Genomic DNA, 20222 nt, shown 5'->3' with positions numbered 1-20222 from the left:
GAGGGGTCTGGCTCCCTGGCGTCTCACTCCCTGTGGGTGCTCTCCAGCACTTGCTTTTCAGCAATGGTCTCAGCTGTTTGTTGTTTGAGCTGATGTCTGGCACTTCCCCTGGGGGAGCAAGGTTATGTCTGGGCTCCCGGTGTTGACCCCTGCCGACTCTGCCGCTCTGGGACTAATGAGCTTCTAGTATTTGTCCTGTGAGGCCCCACTACTCTCTCCTCTGTTTCAGTTCTCTTTTTTTTTTTTCCCGAGGAATTCTCTGGGTGACTGGGGGAGGGATTAGAGCCTTTTACCTGGCCATTGAGTCTTCCGGAAGTTCAAGAAGCCGAGTTCCTGGGTTTTGCAAGCGTCAGGACTGGGTGCACGGCTGGTGGCGCTGGTGGCGTTGCGCTGCCTCTCGTCGCTTCCCCAGACTGCCGTCCTGTATATCTTATTTCAAAGTATTATTATTGACACTATCATTACACATCCAATTCACGCCTGCTCATGTTTGTTCAAATTCTAGCGTCAATTAAAATGATACCACCAGTCCCAGAACACCAAGGCATTGGTCCTCCCTTCCCATCATGGGGAGCAACTGAATAGTGGAGGTCTGAAAAAGATCATGGCATCTTAATGAACCACAAAGTTTATTTTTTGTTAATTTATTTATTTTCAGTTTTCAACATTGATTTCCATAAGTTTTAAATTTTCTCCCCCTCCCTCCCCAAGACAGCATGCAATCTGATATGGGCTCTACACACACATTCCTATTAAATACATTTTCACATTAGTCATGCTGCATAGAAGAATTATAGCGAATGGGAGAAACCGTGAGAAAGAAGACAAAATAAAACAAAAGGGAAAAGAGTCTACTTCACTCCACTTTCCAACTCCATAGTTCTTTCTCTGGATGTGGATGGCATTTTCCATCATGAGTCCTTTGGAAAAGTTTTAGGTCCTTGCATTGCTGAGAAGGGCTAAGTCTATCAAAAATCAGTCCTCAAACACTGTGGCTGTCACTGTGTGCAGTGTTCTCCTGGCTCTGCTCACTTCACTCAGCATCAGTTCATGTAAGTCTTTTCAGGTTTTTCTAAAGTCTGCCTGCTCATCATTTCTTATAGCACAATAGTATTCCATTACATTCATATACCACAACTTGTTTAGCCTTTCCCCAATTGATGGGCATCCCCTCAATTTCCAGTTCTTGGTCACCACAAAAATAGCTGCTATAGATATTTTCCCATTTTTTATGATCTCTTTGGTATACAGACCTTGAAGAGGTATTGCTAGATCAAAGGGTGTGCACATTTTTATAGCCCTTTGGGCATACTTCCAAGTTGCTCTCCAGGATGGCTGGATCAGTTCGCAACTCCATCAACAATGAACTAGTGTTGAACTACAAAGTTTAATGAGTCAACATTATGCCCATGGCAGCAAAAAAAAGGAGAATTATTACATGGGACACTATTTGTGGTATCCTGGCAGTAATGGTGGATGATACAGAAAGATTCCAACCCAGGTAAGATTCTGGGGGTTAAGAAAAGTGTCATTGCATTATTTGGGATCATTATTTGGGATCCTCAGGATCATTTTCCATCACATGAATATTTGTGTGTCTTTCTCAGTATGTTGAACGATGGTAAGGTGCCAGGTAACCTTCGTCTTGTCTCCATTTTCCTGTCTCCCTAAGAGTCTTGTGTGTCGTGACTGCACTTGGTGCTTCCTCAGTGGTGGATCCAAGCTCAGGATTCTTTTACAGGTGGATATGTGATGATAAGGCCTTCCTCAAAGACCCAGGCTGCAGCTCTGACACGGCAACTGTCTGAACCCCAGGGAGTGTTTGAAGGATCCAGATGCAGCATCCCAGGGAAGAAGCAGACTGCAAAGAAATTTGTCTAAACCAACTGTGCTTTCTCCTCTGGCACGGGGAGCACCTGCTGTTGGGTGGGAAGACGTTGTGTGGGAATGGCTGACAGTCATTATGACCACAGGGCTGGGTTTCTCTCTGAGCAAAAGAATCAAGAAGCAGCCGTGTGTTTCAAAACCATCTATTATTTACAAGGAGACATTAACTATTCCTTTGTGGGCCCCTGCTGCCTGCAAAAGCCAGTTCAAACAAATTCAGAGTGGCCTACACAGGGGAGAGACAGCTGTGCAGGCAGCTGTCATTATGCTAATGAAGTCACCAAGGCAAAGCGCTTCCTCCAGACAGCCACAGGGAGGCCAGGGACAGGGGAGGGATGGGTTCTGCCAATGACCAACAATGGGGGTCATACGGCCCTCTTTCTAAAGGGCTGGCTCTCAGTCAGTAGTCAGTGCACTCAAGGCCACTCACTAGGCCATAGCCAACCGAGCCATGCAGAGCTAGGTCCATTACAGGACCATTAGAGAAAGGCACATTCTAATAATTCAAAGTACATTAATATGGCAAGCAGGTGTTTTCTGGGAATAAGATTTCACAGAATCTCGATCAGGAGGGACTTCGGAGGCCATTGAGACCAGCCCATAACTGAAAGAACTGACTTGGCTTCCTTGGATCCAAGATTAAACCAACGACTGAGATATTGTCATGTTCGTTTTCCTTTCCTAAAAATGAAATACAATGTTGATTCTTAAAACACAAATATCAAGAGTCTTTGCTGTCACATTGTCAATTAATGTTGACCGTCACATGGGCTTTCTAAGTTTCCCTTTAACTAATATCATTAATGAGTACTGTGCCTACTTTAATGACCAATTCAGCCTTTAGGAAGAAATCAAGAAATACATTTCCTTCCTTTTCTTGGGAAAATGAAAGACCACAGGTGCAGAATACTGTGTGCATTGTCAGCTGTGGTCTCTCTCCATTGTTTTCACTTAAATATTTGTTTTTGTTGTCATTGTAACAGGTAAATGGTTACTGGGTACATTGGTGGTATATAGCTAATAATGACTATGAGGTTAGAACAGAAGGCATAAACAAAGCTTTAATTTAAAAAATAAACACTGCAACGCAACCATGTGACTTACTATCTGTGTGACCTTGGACAAGCCTCAAGTCACACTGGGTCTTGAAAGGATTGCTTTAGATGACCTTTAAGGGCTCTTCCAGTTCTAAATCTATAGATAGTCTCTTTCTTTCCCTCCCTTTCTCTCTCCCTCTCCCTGTCTCTCTCTCTCTGTCTTCCTCTGCTTCCCTCCCTCTCTCTTTCTCTCTCTCCCTCCCTTCCTCCCTCTCTCCCTCTCTCTCTCCCTCTCTCTCTCCCTCTCTCTCTCTCTTTCTCTCTCTCTCTCGCTCTCTCTTTTATCTCTCTCTCATACACACGCATGGTTTATTCTTTTACTCTGTTTCAGACTTGAGGTTTGTAATCTAGGCATGCTTCTATTTACTCCTCGGTCCCAGCTCATGCTAAACATATCCAGATACCAATCTGACAAACCTTCATTAATTATCTCCTGCACCCAGGGCCTCCAGTAAAGTCCTGTCAAGGACATATCCAGGGAACACGAGCTCTGACAGTTCTTACCAATAATGGTAGCTCCCATTTCTACAGTGACGTGGGTTTACAAAAGACTTCCCTCACAATAGTTCCATAAGGTACACAGTACAAGCGTCATTACCCCCATTCAGCTGCTGAGCAAACTGAGCCTCCATGAAGATAACAATAACGTTAATAAACAATAGCATTTATTTATCATTTTAAAGTTTGTGGAACACTTTACATAGGTTTTCTCATTCAATCCCTACAATAAACCTATGAGGTAGGATTTATTCTTATTATCCCCATTTTACAGCTGAGGAAACTGAGTCTGGGAGGTTAAGTGATGTGCCCAAAGTCACATAGCTTGTAAATATGTGAAGAAGGGCTTAGACTTGGGGTTTGGTGACTCCTCAGCCCAACACTATCTACTATGTCACCTAGCTTTCCCCAACATGATTTGACTATAGAGTCACAATAAAAAACAAGTATTGGAGCTGGTAGATGAACCCCATTCTCCTGATTCCAAATCTGGGGCTTACTGAACTATGACCAGGGGTGGGGAGCCTGTGGCCTTGAGGCCACATGTGGCCTTCTAGGTCCTTGGGTGCGGCCTTTTGACTGAGCCCACATTTTGCAGAATAAATCCTTTGATTACAGACATTTGTTCTGTGAAGTTTGTATTCAGTCAAAGGGCCGTACTTGAGGACCTAGAGGGCCACGTGTGGCCTGGGGGCCACAGGTTCCCCACCCCTGAACTATACCATTTACCTCTCCCCAAGCTTGGAAAGGATCAAGTGTAGACCCAGCAATGGCCTGTGGGATTGTTTTCTGATAACCAGGCGGAACAAGGAGAAGGCTATCACTGTCGGTGATTTTCTTTTGGCTACAACAATGCATGAAGTTCTACAAATGTCTCAGTTTCCTCACCTGTAAAATTTAGATCATGATAATACCTATCTCACAGGGTAATTGTAAGGATCAAATGAAATAATTTTTGTAAAGTGCTTAACACAGTGTCTGGCACATAGTAGACATTTAAATAGGTGTTTGTTCACAGCTAGGTGGCCCAGTGGATAGAGCAGATAGACTCATCTTCCTGAGTTCAAATCTGGCCTCAGACACTTACCAGCTGTGTGACCCTGGGCAAGTCACTCAACCCTGTTTGCCTCAGTTTCCTCATCTGTAAAATGAGCTGGAGAAGGAAATGGCAAACCACCCCAGTATCTTTGCCAAGAAAATACCAAATGACATCGAGAAGTGTTGGACACAACTGAACAACCACCACCACCACCTGCATGGGGGCAGGTATGGAGATTGCTCCTACAACAATCCTAACAGACTAGATACTGTCTAAGGTCCCTCCCAGCTCCAGTTTATGATCCTATGACCCTGCAGTAGGAGTAGTATTGATTGTCCCCATTTTACAGATAAAGAAACTGAGGCTTAGATAAGTAGTGCGACCTATGCAAGAGAAATCACAGCTAATAAGTGGTGGAGTCAGGAACCAAACCCAGATCTCTTTCCAATGCACCCCAGATTTTATTGCACGAAGCATTATACGCTGAAGAATAAGAGAATTTCCCGTCCCTGGTTGGAAGTTTCAGTCATCCACTAATCTACTGTCTGCAGCCCTGGGAGGCTCTGCAGGTGCCCAGTGACTGATCTGCAAGGCTTCCTTAGGTCTGAGATTCCTACCCTGATTATACCACTGCAGAATCCAACCCGAGCTGAAGGATAGACCTGAGTCCCTCCTCTGCTCTTTCAATCAGAGCAGCATAGCTACTTTTTGCTTCTGATTTGTTTCTCATCCAGTACACACTGAGGGCCCAGGATACCATGACCTGCTCTCTCCTCTCTGACACCCCTAAGTACAGGCTTATTCTCAGTCTGCCCTGGATCTATGACTCCAGCAATGTCAGATATCATCTGTTCCTCTACCCTGTGCTAGTTCTGGGATCCCCTGGGAACTCATCCTATCCCAGTGTTTCCTGCTCTGTTGTCCAGTTTTGGCCCTCTTTCAACCCCTGGGTACTGGATACTCCCCACCCGGTATGCACCTGGCAGGCTCATCCCCAGTATCCATGGATTCAGCATCCACAGACCTCTCTATCTGTCTCACTAAGCTTCCCCAGGGTGGGAAAAAATAACTCACTGTGAATCTTTTTTTGGATTTCCTGATCAGAATGTGGTCTGGTACGTTTTCTATATCTTTATGGAGGAGTTTTGGTGGTAGAACTAGGTATGCTCCACTAACCTCGATCTCTTAATTTTAAATAATTTCTAAGATCCCTTCTAGCTCTAACATTTGGTGATTCTCAGGACCTTCTCAGATCTAACATCTAATGTTCTGGTACTACAATTCTATAATTTACTTACACACACACACATGTGTACACATATGCACACATACTTATGAAGTTAAATGACCATTGAACTAGGAAACCTGAGTATATGTACTTGTTCATGTTCCTTCCCTAAACTACGCCTCAGCTTCCTCATCCTTCACCCAAGTGGCTCAGATTAGTTGACATCTGAGGTCCCTTCTAAAGAGCATGTCCAACAAGGGCCCACTCCTGAACAAGTGGGCTTTCTGAGGCATGTCTGCAGCCTGGGCCAGGAAGCAGAGGCATGGCCTTCAGCCCATTTCTGCCACAGCCCCCTCCTCCCTGGGCCAAGGTCTCCCACTGCATCTGGAGCCATCTCTAGTCATCCTGATCTATATCTTGCCACTGGGCCCAGATGGCTCTGGAGGAGAGAGCGAGGCTGATGACTTTGCACAGCCCTGCCACACTTAAATCTAATTCACTTGCAAGTCATGATGTCATCTTCCTGATATCATCGGTCCTCTTCGAGAATGAAGGACAAACAACTACAACAACAAACAAACAACAACTATAGCCCCTCACCACAGCAACTTCTTCTGAAAATGTCATCTAATTATTCTTGTCTCCTAGCAGCACTAGGGCCACATTCCCTGAAATATCGCATGGCATCTGTGGCATCACGTTGGGTAGAATCAGCCCATTGGCCAAGACTCTTGCATATGTTGAAATCACTTGCCAGGGAAAATTTGGCCCACAGTGCTCATTGGCTCGTCTTCAGGACTTGGCTGATGATAGCACTGAACGGATTCGGTTTCTAATTTCTGAATGGTTCTACCCCTCTCTCCTTGCCCCGCCTTCCCCAGGGTCCATAAATAATACCTTTGGCCTTTCTTTCCTGAATGAGAACTGTCATACCCAGCCTCTCATTTTAAGTCCCTGTGAAGCGACTAGTGTCCTTATGGGGATCTGGGAATATATAATGAGGACGTATCAATGCACACTCCAAAATAATGACGACAATACCTTCAGTCATCCAAAGAGGGGCTGTGAGGAATCAGTGTCTGATAAACTTTCCTCTCCTCCAACAATCCCAACATCTTTATTCTCTTAATTATTGGAGAACAGATTTTTTCCCAAATAATTAGGCAATTTAAATTGTACAATCTTTCCCAAAGAACTATATTTAACCCTCATTTGAATGTAATTTACACATCACAGTGCCCTTAAGCGATTCTGGGAGCCAAAATGTGGATCAAATATTTTTTTAAATGTCAAATGCTGCTTAATTGTAGATTGCACTGAATTTATTTTTACAGATAAGTGTTTGATCTTACATTTTCTTGTCCTTCCCCTGTAATTTCTCCAGTTACTCCTTAATCCATGTGATACCCAAATTCCTCTAAAAGCCGAAGGATTTAAATAACATGGGGAAAGCTCCCAGAGGCTGATAAAGTGCTTCAGAAGATAAGAACTTAGATTTGGGGAAGGGGGGACAGGAAGGAAAGGTTAGTGAGGAATGCTACAACTCAGAGGGAGACTTCGGGGAAAAAGCAAGTTGAACAAGGAATTCCCAGACTTGGAATCCTGTCTGACTTGAAATTCACTTGACTTTCTCAGGCCCAGAGCAGAATGTTGTGATAGCACCTAATGAGTGCTACATTGGGCTTCCAGAAGGCCTCTTCCCTATACCATGATGCTTTACCAAGGGAAAACTTCACAGAAGAGGTAACGTTGGTGCTGGGTCTTGAAAAGCAGATAGGATGTCTAGTTCCAGTGTCTTATCATGATCTGCAGATGGCTCTGAGCTTTCCAAAGCTAGGCCTGCAGAATGAAAGCTTGGCCAGGTCCTTTAGACCTGGTGCAATGTTCAGTATAGGCTCATTGATTGGCTGTGTGTGTGTCACAGGGGATGCAGCTTGGCCAAATACAGAGGAGCTCGTGATCCAGGGTTGTGCTGGTAAATGTTTAACAACTGTCTCTGGAGAGGAAAACCATGTAGAAAACACACTTTTAAGTTAGATTTGCATCATTAATACTATCTTAAGTCTAAATATGCAACAAAACAGTAAATCAATCCCTGATTTATAGAATCAAGTGTCCAAAGTATAAATGTTCATAGTGGTATAAATGCTCACAGTGAAAATTTAACAATTGGCACCCAACACCTGTACTACCACTTCCCTTCAGACCCTAACAGAGATAGATCAGGTCCTTAAACCCAAGAGAACCAGAAATAACAGCCCCAAAATACCAGCCCTGCTTCCAGCCTAACCCCTAATGCAGTCACTGAGGTAACCAATGTCTATTAAGGAGAGGCCTACCTTCTTTGCCATCACTAATATCAACGGTTGACCAATTGCCACTGATATATAGGTAATCCCATGGTCCCCAGGAATGTCCACGGTCTCCAGACTATCAGTCCTGCTTCAAGACCAGTCCCTGCAGCCAGTATCCACGGAAGCAACCCCTCTGGAGTTGAGACCTGGCAACACTTCTGCAGGTGCTGACATCCTTACCTCCTCAACAACCACAGCTACTAACAAATGGGAAAAGAAGGCTCTAAACAAAGTCCTTGGCCCTGTCAAATGTTCCACATTAGAAACAAATAAGACTTCATTGGTGGAAATGATGTTAAAGGAGATGCATTATCATCTGCTTCGCCACTGGAGTGTAAGGGCCATGAGATCTTGACATCTGACTTGAAGTTGGAACCTCCAAAGTATGCTGTCTTCCCCATTGGAGTGTGAACTCCTCGAGGGCAGGGACTGTCTTCAAGTTTCTATTTGTATCACCAGTGTTTTACATATAACATGGTAGACACTTGATACATGCTTTTTCATTAAAAAAAACACAATTGGCACCCAAGCCATTAAGAGCTGGCTCCAGCACACCGCCATAATGATCAAGGGACTGGCAGACCAAAGGAGGAGGTGAGCTTTTGTTGGCCTCAATGGCTCATGAAGACCATCCATTAAGACGCGGAGGGGTTGAAATCTGTGTCACAGGAAGGAACACACACTGGTGACATTGAAAGTTCATAGGTTTAGAGCTTGAAGGAGCCTCAATGATCATCTGACCAGTCAACTCTTTCCATTACATTACTCCACCTCTCCTCCTTGAAGCACTGAAAGTAGGATCAGAAGGCAGTCTAGTTCAACGGTTAAGAAGTTAAAGGACCTAGGTTCAAATCCTGCCTCTGACTCTTACTACCTACCCATATAACCTTGGTCAAATTATTCCCTCAGCCTCAGTTTCTTTGCCTGTAACATGGGGGAGCAGGACTACATGGCTTCTGAGGCACTTTCTAGCTCTCCATCTATGACCATAGATTTACACAGCAGAGCCAGCAATGACCCCAGTTCCTCTGGGACTGAATCCTAGCCCTGCTGGCTTGGCATCTACCTGACCATAAGAAAATCCCTTCCCCTTCTGGGCCACAGTTTCCCTTTCTGTAAAATAAGAGAGTGAGACTCTTCAACTTCCACAGTCCCTCCCGGCGCCAAATCCAATGACCCTTGGATCAGGGGGAGGGGCATTCCAGGTACAGGAAGGAACATGAGCAAAGCCTGGGAAGATGCTGCTGAGTCACCATCAAATTTATTTTATTTTTAAAATTTTTTTGCTAATACTCCATTCCATTTGAACCAACACATTAAAAAAAAGTCACCATATCATTTCTAAGTACAACCCAAACAGACCTTGGTGCTATGGAGTCCCAGGAGAGTTAATGGAGGGCTTTCCTCTTGAGTTAAGTAGAAACAGCATTTGCTGTATCATAAAGCAGGTTTTATTTTCTTCAAGAAAGAGAGAGTAATTTCCCTGGCATTAAGATTAAACTTTGACCAGTCTCCGTCTTTGGTCATAAACTGTGAGCAAGACAATTACTGTTTTCCATTTAATAGAGTTTCTAATAAAAAAAAAAGCAGCCGAATTGCTAGGTGAAGACCAAGTAACACCAGCTACCTTAGTGCAGAGATAACTGCAGCTCAACTAAGCATTCCCATTCCTCCAAACACTCCCGGACTTAAGTATAATGGCTTTTAAGGAATTTATTTTGCCAATTTTAGAATCTACCATAAAGAAGAAATATGATGGAGTTTTATGAGGTGTACTGTATATCTTTAATGCTCATATTTTTTTCTCAAAATGCTGGGGATATCAATTACCTTTATAGCTGGGGGAAGAGCGGCTCCTGATTCACAGTAGGATAAGCAAATCATATCGGTGGGCAAACTTTGGTGGGTGCTTGTCACCCGGTGACAAGCAAAGCCCTCATTCTCAGGAGTTTCTTTCAAAGCTGACTGACCTGGGTCTAGGTAGGAAGGACCCTCAGCTGCAGATGCTTACAAAGGTGACTTAAGACAATTTTCAAAGGCTTTGTCCCATTTCCTTCCTTAGTTTTGGAAGTCGAGGTCATAGACCAAATGGAAGACAGGTCAGCCCAGAATGTCTTCAGACTGAGAGTCTGACCTTGGAAGGCTCCCACAATGACCACAGGGATCATAAAAGACAGCCTGGTGCAGTGGCAAAAAACGATAGCTTTAAAGTCAAAGGATGTGGGTTCGAATTTAACTGTGTCAATAGGTTTATCTGATCATAGATTTAGGGGACACAAGGTGTTGCAAATGGATAGAGCACTGGGCCTAGAGTCAGAAAGTCTCATCTTCCTGAGTTCAAATCTGACCTCTGACACGTATGACTCTGGACAAGTCACTTAATCCTGTTTGTCTCTGTAAAATGAGCTGAAGAAGGAAATGGCAAACCACTCCAGTAGCTTTGCCAAGAAAACATCAAATGGAGTCACAAAGAGTTGCACACGACTGAACAACAACTATAAGGGTCGTAGACTTAGAGCTGAAAAAGACAATAGAGGAAAGCTGGTCTCATTTTATCTATGAGGAAACTGAGGCTCAGTGAAGTTGTAACTTGCCTGGCATCATCTTGTGAACTCGAACAAGGCACTTCATCTCTCTGGGACTCAGTTTCCTCCTCTATAAAATGAGGTTGGACTAAGTCCCTATAAGATTCCTTCATGCTCTAAATTTATTGGTTGATCCCTGATGTTCTCAACAGAACTAGAGGCGATCTGTGCCCCTAGGAAGGAAGTTGCATGAGTGAAGCAGCTCAAGTCTTACAAGAGTCCTTAGGAGTTGGTTCATGCCACACAATTAGGCACTTAATTAGATAATGCCTTCTATCATTCTCTGATGGCTTAGCATCATCCACTTAATAGCTGAAGGGGGCTTTCGAGAAAGTTAGCCCACCCCCTCCATAAAACTGATGCCCAGAAAAGAGAATAATCAACTCACCCAAAATAACACCAGATGTCCGGCTCAAAATCCAGTGCTCTGCAACTGTTAGTCTCATTTTTAAAAACAAAACAAGCCCCTTAAAGGCAGGGACCCTGCCTTCAACACTAATTCTTGTTTGTTGAATTGGAAGTTTTTGAAAGGTTCTCTGTATATGGAAGAGAGGTTAGACTGGTTCTGCTTGACCCCAAAGGGCAGATCTATGAGATGAGAAGTTCTGGGATACAGATTCCAGCCCAATGTCAGTAGGAACTTTCTAATAATCAGAATGAACTCTCTATCACTAGGAATTGTAATTGTGGTAGTATAGACAGTGGATAGATAAGTAGGTGATATGTAGATAGATGTATGAGAGAGAGAGAGAGAGAGAGAGAGATGACACATGATAGATGAATAGATACATAGATACATGGATGATACATAGATGGATAGATAGATAGATAGATAGATAGATAGATAGATAGATAGATAGATAGATAGATATTTGGATAGATAGGGATAGATGGATGGATGAATGGACAGATAGATGGATCGATAGATACATATATAGATAGATGATAGACGGATGGATAGACAGATATATAGATAGATAGATGACAGATGGATATATACATAAATAGATAGATGATGGATGGATAGATCGATGATAGATGGGTGGATGGATAGATAGATGATGGATGGATGGATAAATAGTTATATAGATACATAGATAGATAGAGAAATAGAGAGATAGACAGAGACAGATAGATAGATAGATGATGGATAGATAGATACATAGATGATATATAGATGCACAGATAGATAGATAGATAAATAGATAATATAGACAGAGAGGCTCTAATAGAGGCAATTCATTGGTAGGAAGGGGCATTGATCTAGATGACTTCTGAGGTCCCTTCTAGTTCTAAGATCCTGTAATTCTTTTCTAAGATTCTCTGATGCTCTAACTCAGTGGACATTTGTACTTGGCCAAGGGAGGTGAGTTTCATCCACCAAAATTAAGGAGGATAATTCTTTGGTAACCATGTTTTAGTTTGGATTCTTTAGTAACCATAGTACCTTCTACCCATGACATCTCTTGGCCTTGATTTCACAAAAGCTATTCCAGGCTCAAACATAAGCATTGAAAACTGGTCCAGGGCTCTAGATAAATGGCCAGCAGCAGGATAGAGCCCCTCGTGGCTGGACAATGTGGTGGTCACAATTGGTGGCTCACAGATAGAGACCAGGGTGGGGGGTGGTGAGGGTGGAGAAGGGTCTGAAGCTTTCATTTTCTCTAGTAGGTGACAATAGGTGTGTTGATCAAATGGACCTTAGAGAGCACCTAGTTTCATTTTATAGACAAGGAAATTGAAGCTAAGTACGGTTGTGACTCACCCAGGGTCATGGAGCTGATGAACGTCAGAGGCAGGATTTGAATCCAGGTCCTCTTGACTCCTGGTCCAGCGCTCCACCCAGTAGGACAAAGCTAGATGACAAAGCAGCATGATAGGTCTTCTTTTAAAGGATCTCTGAACCAGGTGTCAGGAGATTTGGGTTATTTTCTCGGTTTCACAACTAACTTACTATGTGTCCTTGGATAAGTGTTTTTCGGCCTCAGTTTCTTCCTCTATGAAATAGTGCTCCTGATCTTTGCTTTCTTTATCTCAGAAGGGCGTTGTAAGGTTCAAATGATATCATAGGTTTTTAAGTGTATATATTATATATGGGTATATAATATTAAAATATACAATATATTATAATATATAATATATATATATATAACTAAAATAGAATGATACACCCATGGGATCTCAGAAAAATAGGGTCTCAGAGCTGCAAGACCCCTAAGACAAGCCGTCCCTAAATAGAAATCCGCTCTATGACATTTCCAACAAGTGACCGTCCAGCTTCATGTGACTACCTCAAGCGACAGGGAAATCACTACTTTCTGAAGCAGCTTATGCCATTTCAGAATAGATCTAATTGCTAGGAAATTTGTTGGGTTTTTTGCTTGTTTTTGGAGGCATTTGGGGTTAAATGACTTGCCCAGGGTCACACAGCTAATAACTGTCTGAGGCCACATTTGAACTCAGGCCCTCCCGACTCCAGAGCTGGTGCTCTGCTTACATCACCACCTAGCCACCCCTTTGCTAGGAAAGTTGTACCTTCTTTAGCTGAGATCTAGCAGGTATTTCTCTATTACCCTCCTCTAAGGCCTAGTGAAATGTGTCATACCAAAGAGAGGCAGTGGATAGAGCACAGGGCCCGAAGTCAGGAAGACCTGAGTTCAAATGTGACCTCAGAAAACTATTTGTGTGACCCTGGGCAGTCACAACCTCTGTCTGCCTGAGTTTCTCAGTTGTAAAATAAGGATGATCATAATAGCACACACCCTCATAGGGTCGTTGTGAGAATCAAATGCAATGATATTTATAAACATTTAGCACAGTGCTTAGCACATGGTAGGTGCCAAATAAATGCTTATGCCCTTCCTTTCTTTCATTTTGTTCTGGATAATTTCCTGGGCTCTGGAAGACTGTACAAGCCAAGAGCTGTATGTGCCATCTGGTCTAGCCAAAGGAAGAAAAGCTCATCCTCAAGGTGGGGGCAGGGTGGTGAATTCATGCCCCCAATGAATTCGTGCTACCCTTGAGGGTTGCTTACTAGGGCCTGCCTGGAGGGATTGGGCTTCGCCTTGGTGGAAGGCACAGACTCTCTCTCAGATATTCTGTGACCTCCTAGACATGGGTGCTCCTTCCCACAACACACACTGCAGCCCACCCATGCCTGCCTGTCCAGGGCAGCTCCCATCCGTGGCCTCCTACAAGTTCAGAGGGAGACCATGGGATCTTAGATATAAGGCAGGAAGGAACCTCATTTACTCTAATCCCCTAATTTTGCAGATTAGAAGCCAAAGCTCAGAGAGGTTATATAAAGTATTTGTGGTTGTGCAGGTAGTAAGTATCAGAGGTGGGATCTGAATTCAGATCACCTGACTTGTCACTTGTGCTCTGCTGTCTGGGGGCCTTGGTCACACACAGCTGTCCACTCAGTCTTACCACTTGGCCAGCCCATCTTGATTTTTTGCTCATGCAGTTCCCTGGTGACATCTTTCCCCTCAGTCTTTCCTCACAGTTCCTTATAGAACAAACAAGGAGGCACAGTGACAAAAAAATAGATTTTTTGTTTGTTTTATTTGGGTCTTTCGTTTTTGTGAGGCAATCGGGGTTAAGTGACTAGGCCAGAGTCACACAGCTACTAAGTATCATGTGTCAGAAGTCAGATTTGAACTCAGGTCCCCCTGCTTCCAGGGCCAGTGTTCTAGCTGGCCAAAAATGGATCTTTGAAGAAGTAAAATATAGGTCGATATTTGGGGGTTGTGTGAACATTGTCAACTTCCGTCCACCTTTCCAGTCTTGTTACACCTTCCACCCCACCAAGTATTCTAGAATCTGTTGACACTGACCTCCTTACTGTTCCTCAAAGAAGACACTCCATCTCCTGACTGGGCATTTTTTTTGACTGTAGCCCGTGCCTGCAATGTTCTCCCTCCTCATCTCTATGCCTTCCTTCTGTCGGTCGTTTCTACTTTATCTTGTCTATATCTTGTTCACGGTGTTCTTTGGTTGTTGTCGCTGTTGTTGTTCATCCTGTTGTGTTTAGCTCTGGGTTGTTGTTTACCCTTCTTCCTAGAAGAGGACCAATGGCATCACGAGGGTGAGGTCTTGAATTGGACTTAAGTGAGGCAGGACTGTGCAAAGTCACTAGCCTCAACTTTCTCCTCCAAAGTCACCAGAGTCCAATGTCAAGACATAGGACAAGATGACTGGTAATGGACCCCTGTACACAGTGACTTGTATGTCGTCTCACCCACCTGGCCCTCTCATTAGACTGGGAGCTCCTTGAGGGCAAGGACTGTCTTTTGCCTTTCTTTGTATCCTTAGCACAGAGCTCAGGGTCTAGTACGTAGTGAGCATCTAATAAATATTTATTGACTATTATTGACTTGGAGGATGAGGGAAAATATCCGAGCCAGAGAAAAATGAATCCAGCTGGGTTGAGAACAGAGGAAATCCTACGGCTTTGGTCAACTCTTCTATCCGAGTCACTGCTTGAGACTAAAAAGACAGTTACATAGAAAGTTCGCTAAACTTGGAATCGAAAGAACTGGGCTCGGATCCCAGCTCAGACACTAGCTCTGGAGGAACCCTGGCCAAGCCAATTCAGCTCTCTAAGCCTCAGTTTCTTTAACTATAAAATGAAGATAATAATCTTTGCATCACCAACCTCATGGGATTAGTGTGATAAAAAAACACTCCGTAAACCCTAAAGTACCTTGGAAATGTGAAATATTATTATTAGAAAATCAAATGCACGACACCCCACAGTCAGCCGGGAATGAGGCACGTCTGGAGTGTCTGGAACTCAAAATAGGTTTTCTCAGAATAGCCCCCTGTGTAAAACAGGACATGGATATTTTTAATCAGGGAGACATTCGTGGGAGGGGAACTGGAAAAAAGGGAAGCAAATTCCTTTTGGCAAAGAATGAGAGGCGATCTATTGCACTGGCAAAAACGGGATCCAGGGCTGGAGTCTCACGGGCTTTACTACCCTTTATATCAAGGGATTCTCAAAAGAAGCAGGCTCCAGTCATGAAGGAGTGAGACCAAACTGTAATGTAATTCAACAATCATTTTTTAATGCATCTACTGCGTTGGGTACTGTGTCGTATGCTAAGAGAAGAAATAAATTTAGATAAAGTACAATCCTTGTCATCATTGAAATTACAATCTAATGGAGAAATAACACAAACACTGATAACTATAATGCGCAAAAATATATCAGCAGTGCATTAAAATAATGTTCTCCAAACTTTTTTGATAACTCGCCTCATCACAAAAACATTTTTGGGCGTAGACGCCCCCAAGCACGTACATACGTGTATATATACAGTCTCACTTATAAATTTTGTATGTACAGTATTGGTATATATGATATATGTCATAAAACTTATGCAGAAATAGATATTTGAAAAAATAAGCTGAAGATGAAACACTATTTTAAACTGGAGCCAATAAGGAACGGCTGGAATCTCTTGAGTAGGGGAATAGCAAGGTCAGAAGTGTACTTTAAACAAATTACTTTGGCAGCTGCGTGGAGAATGGATTGGAGAGGGAAAAAACTTGAGGCAGGGAGAGCAATTAAGAGACCATTGCATAGTTCAAATAAGAAATAGCATGGACCTACACTAGGGTGGTAGTGGTGCGAAGGAAGAAGTGATAAATTTGAGAAAGGCAGTTGAGATAAAATCACTTCCTGTCGTTTAGTTTCTTCAGTCATGTCCGACTCTTTGCTACCCCATCTGAGGTTTTCTTGCAAAGATATCAAAGTAGTTTGCCCTTTCCTTCTCCAGCCCATTTTGCAGATGAGGAAACTGAGGCAAACAGGGTGAAGTGACTTGCCTAGGGTCACACAGCTAGTAAGTGTCTGAAGCCAGATTTGAACTCAGCAAGATGAGTCTTCCTGATTCCAAGTCCACTGCTCTATCCATTAGGCCACCTTGCTGCCCTTACTTGTTGAGGTAGTTGAGGTGGGAGCTTCAACATGGGAGGGATCAGGGATGGGTTACACTGACGTTGTAGACGTATGGAACTGGAAGAATGGTGCCACCTTCCATAAAAACAGAAATTTCAGGGTTGGGGTGGGTTTTAAGGGGAAAGATAATGTAATGAGAATTGTAATTCAGGTTGCCCTCCATCCCTGTCTGCCCACCCTGTGAGACTCATGCTACCCCAAACAAAAGGGAAAGGAAGGGAAGAAGCATTTATCAAACATCTGCCCTGTGTCAGGCATTACGTGAAGCCCTCCACAGGTATGACTTCATCTGATTCTCACGAAGACTCTAAGAGGGAGGTGCTATTATTACCCCCATTTTTGGATAACCGAGGCAAGCAGGAGTGAAATGACTTGCCCAAGATCGCACATCTGGTAAGTGTCTGAGGCCAGATTCGAACTCAGGTCTTGCAGACGCCAAGTCCGGCACTCTACCCCCTACACCAATACTGCCTTGGATAGGGACAAGATCTATGATTTCATTGGTATAGAGAACTTCCAGATGAGGACATTTCTTCAACCAATGCAGGCTGATGCCTATTCCATGATTGATAGTCTTCCTGAGCTTCCTGGAACACTGAACCATTAAGTGACTTATTTAGGGTCACACAGCCTTGCATATGCCAGAGGCAGGACGTGAGCCCAGGTCTTCCTGGTTCTGAGACCAGATCTCAGAACATGACAATGTATTGCCTCTCTTTCACGTAATAGGAATAATAACATTGGCACTACCTTATTGAATCATTGAGATAAAAGTACTTTGTAAACCCCAAAAGCACGTAGATAGGTCATTTCTTAAAAAAATAAAAGAAAGGTAATTTCTTGTTAGTACTCCTCATTGAGTCCTTATCATAGTCTGCCCTGTCTTTTTCCTTTCTTTGTGTAATACGTGGCTCAAAATCCATTTCATCGTACTGTCCTCATCGAGTAAAGATTGACTATTCAAGTCTCTATACCTGGATGCAGGGCAAAGCGGATGAGAGCTAGAGAGAAGAGAGATCCTGGTCTTCTAACTTCCAGCTCCAAGAGAGGTGACATGGTTTCAGACTCTCTTCAGATTCCTGAAGGGAGAGAAAGACTGGGAAGAAGCCACCACGTATATAAGCTGGCATCTTGGTTGCATTCCTATCTCTACCTTACTACACTAGATACTTTGGGAAATTCCCCCTTGGTTGAGATCTGGAGCTCTCTCTTTTGGTTAAGCTGAGTTATTTCATTCCCAATGGGAGATCTCACATATTCTGTGTATTGTCTGGCATGTATTCTCCTATATATACTTTCTCTGGTTTCTGTTTGGTATCAACTTGAATAAATGGGTTAATTCACCATTTGCTGTTCATGCATTCATTATGCAACTGGCATTGGGTGGGAAGATTGTCAAGCCTTGGATATATAACTTAGGACAGACCTTCCCCATTAAGAGACGGTGATCAAGAGTACAACTTGAACCTGAAAATTATTTTGCTTAGACTAACAATATTTAAGGGGGCAATTAGATTTAATTTTAGCCCAGTACACTCTCTTTCTGAGGAGAGCAGAGTGGCCAGCCTCTGACTGAACCTCCTATTCCCCCAGTCCCTCCCCCAGCAAAGCCACCTCATTTTACAGATGAGAAAACTGAGGCCTAAGGAAGATCAGCAATTTTTCAAGTCCATGAAAGCAACAAAGCATCAAACACAGAATCCGAATCCAGGTCCCCTGACTCTAGAACCCATATCTTTCCAGTGTACCAAGCTGCTTCCTTAATTGAAGTGTGTGTGTGTGTGTGTGTGTGTGTATGTGTGTATAAAGTGGTACTATTTTAACCCAACATCCCCAACTGTCACATTAATAAAGACAAATCAAGTTAATAAGCAATTTATTAAGTACTTACTATGTACCAGGTACTGTGCCAAGGATTATTGTTGGGAGAGAAGTAGGTGTTTGTGTAAAGACCAATGGACTTAAAATTAGAAGACCTAGGATTGAGTCTGCCTGTCTCTTATTAGCTCTCTGACTAGGAGGAAGACCCATAGAATCTAGAACAAGAAAAGACCTTAGGAATTATGAAAAGGAATCAACAGATGAGGCCTCAATTCAAGTTTTGACACCAACTAGCTGTGTGACCTTGGGCAAGTCACTGCCCCTCTCTTGACCTCTTTTCCACAATTGTAAAATGAATGCATGTAAAATGAATGAAAGAAAGTGAACTAGATGTTCTTTCCAACTCTTATAGTCTGCAAATCTATCTGGCTTGCCCCCCTTATTTACAGGTGAAGAAAGTGAGACCCAGTATATCAAATGAGTTATCCAAGGTCACACAGCTAGTCGCTTCCTTACCTACAAAATGAGAGAGTTAGAGACTATGTACGGGGTTCTTAATGTGGGGTCCACAGACCTCCAAAGTGTCCATGGATAAATTTCAAGGGGTCCATGAATTTATTGTAGTATTTTGACAACTGTGTTTCAATAGAATTCATTTTCTTTGTAATCCTGAGCATTTTATTTTCTGCATCTAACAACATCCTTCCATGGAAGGGGGTTGTAGGCTTCATCAGAGGGCCAAAAGGGGCCATGCCACAAAAAGGGTTAAGATAAAGACCCTTTTCTCTATGGACTCCACGATCCAGTGAGTGACAATGAACCGACTCCAACACAGATCTCCTGACTCCTGGCTCTCCATCAGTCTATGATACCGTCATGCCACCACTCCACTTCCCTAATCATAAAACAAGAACCACAATAGTCATGTGACCTATTCCACGGGTTTATTTCTTATGTTTTGTAAACTGTAAAAGGTGAGAGATTCTCTGCGCTCATTATCATCATCTTCCAATGTCGGTAGGAGGTGGGTGAGTCCTGTCCCTGGCCCCTCCTGGGTCCTGGAGGTGTCTACCGAGGCAGAGCCAGCTTTGTGGCAACGTTGAGGTGAAGGGTGGGTGGGTGATGCAGAACACCTCCAGTTCGAGGGCACCAGGCCGTATTTTAATTACCAGCACCAGGGGTGATCTCTCTCCACAGGTCTATTTCCTTGCTGCATAAAACATGAACCCGCTGTGGGGAGTGATTGTCGACTAGCCTGTCAAGGCAGTCTGGGGAGGCCGGGGGAGGCCCGCCTTCGCTCAAGCATCTGTCTGTAAACCAAGGGCAAATTTCTCTGCCAGCATTTTATCTCCCTGGCTCGAGGGGAGCGAGGAACACTTGACTGTTTGTAAACTAATAACTTTCCAAGACACGAGGAATATCAAATGTCTCCACGATCTTTCATTTCCTCAATCAATCCCCCAGCCTAGCAAGCACCCCCTCCTTCCACCCCCACCACCTCCACCCCCCAGCCAATATCCTTTCAATAATGGCTAACCTTACTCGGTCACTGCACGATACATGATTTATTAGTTGTCAGGCTAACGCGCACCCAGTCTGGGACAAGCATTCCCAGCAATGGCTGTCTGTTTCCATATGGCATGTTCCTGTTCCTATTACAGTGGCTTATTGAAAGGGGAGCTGGGTCCTGCTTTTAGCTTTGAGGGACAAGCAGAGGGGGCTTCTGGGAAATGGCTTGGGTGACCTGG

Source organism: Trichosurus vulpecula, chromosome 3 (genome assembly GCF_011100635.1).
Source record: "Trichosurus vulpecula isolate mTriVul1 chromosome 3, mTriVul1.pri, whole genome shotgun sequence".
Classification (NCBI taxonomy): Eukaryota; Metazoa; Chordata; class Mammalia; order Diprotodontia; family Phalangeridae; genus Trichosurus; species Trichosurus vulpecula.
This window is presented reverse-complemented; position numbering follows the sequence as displayed.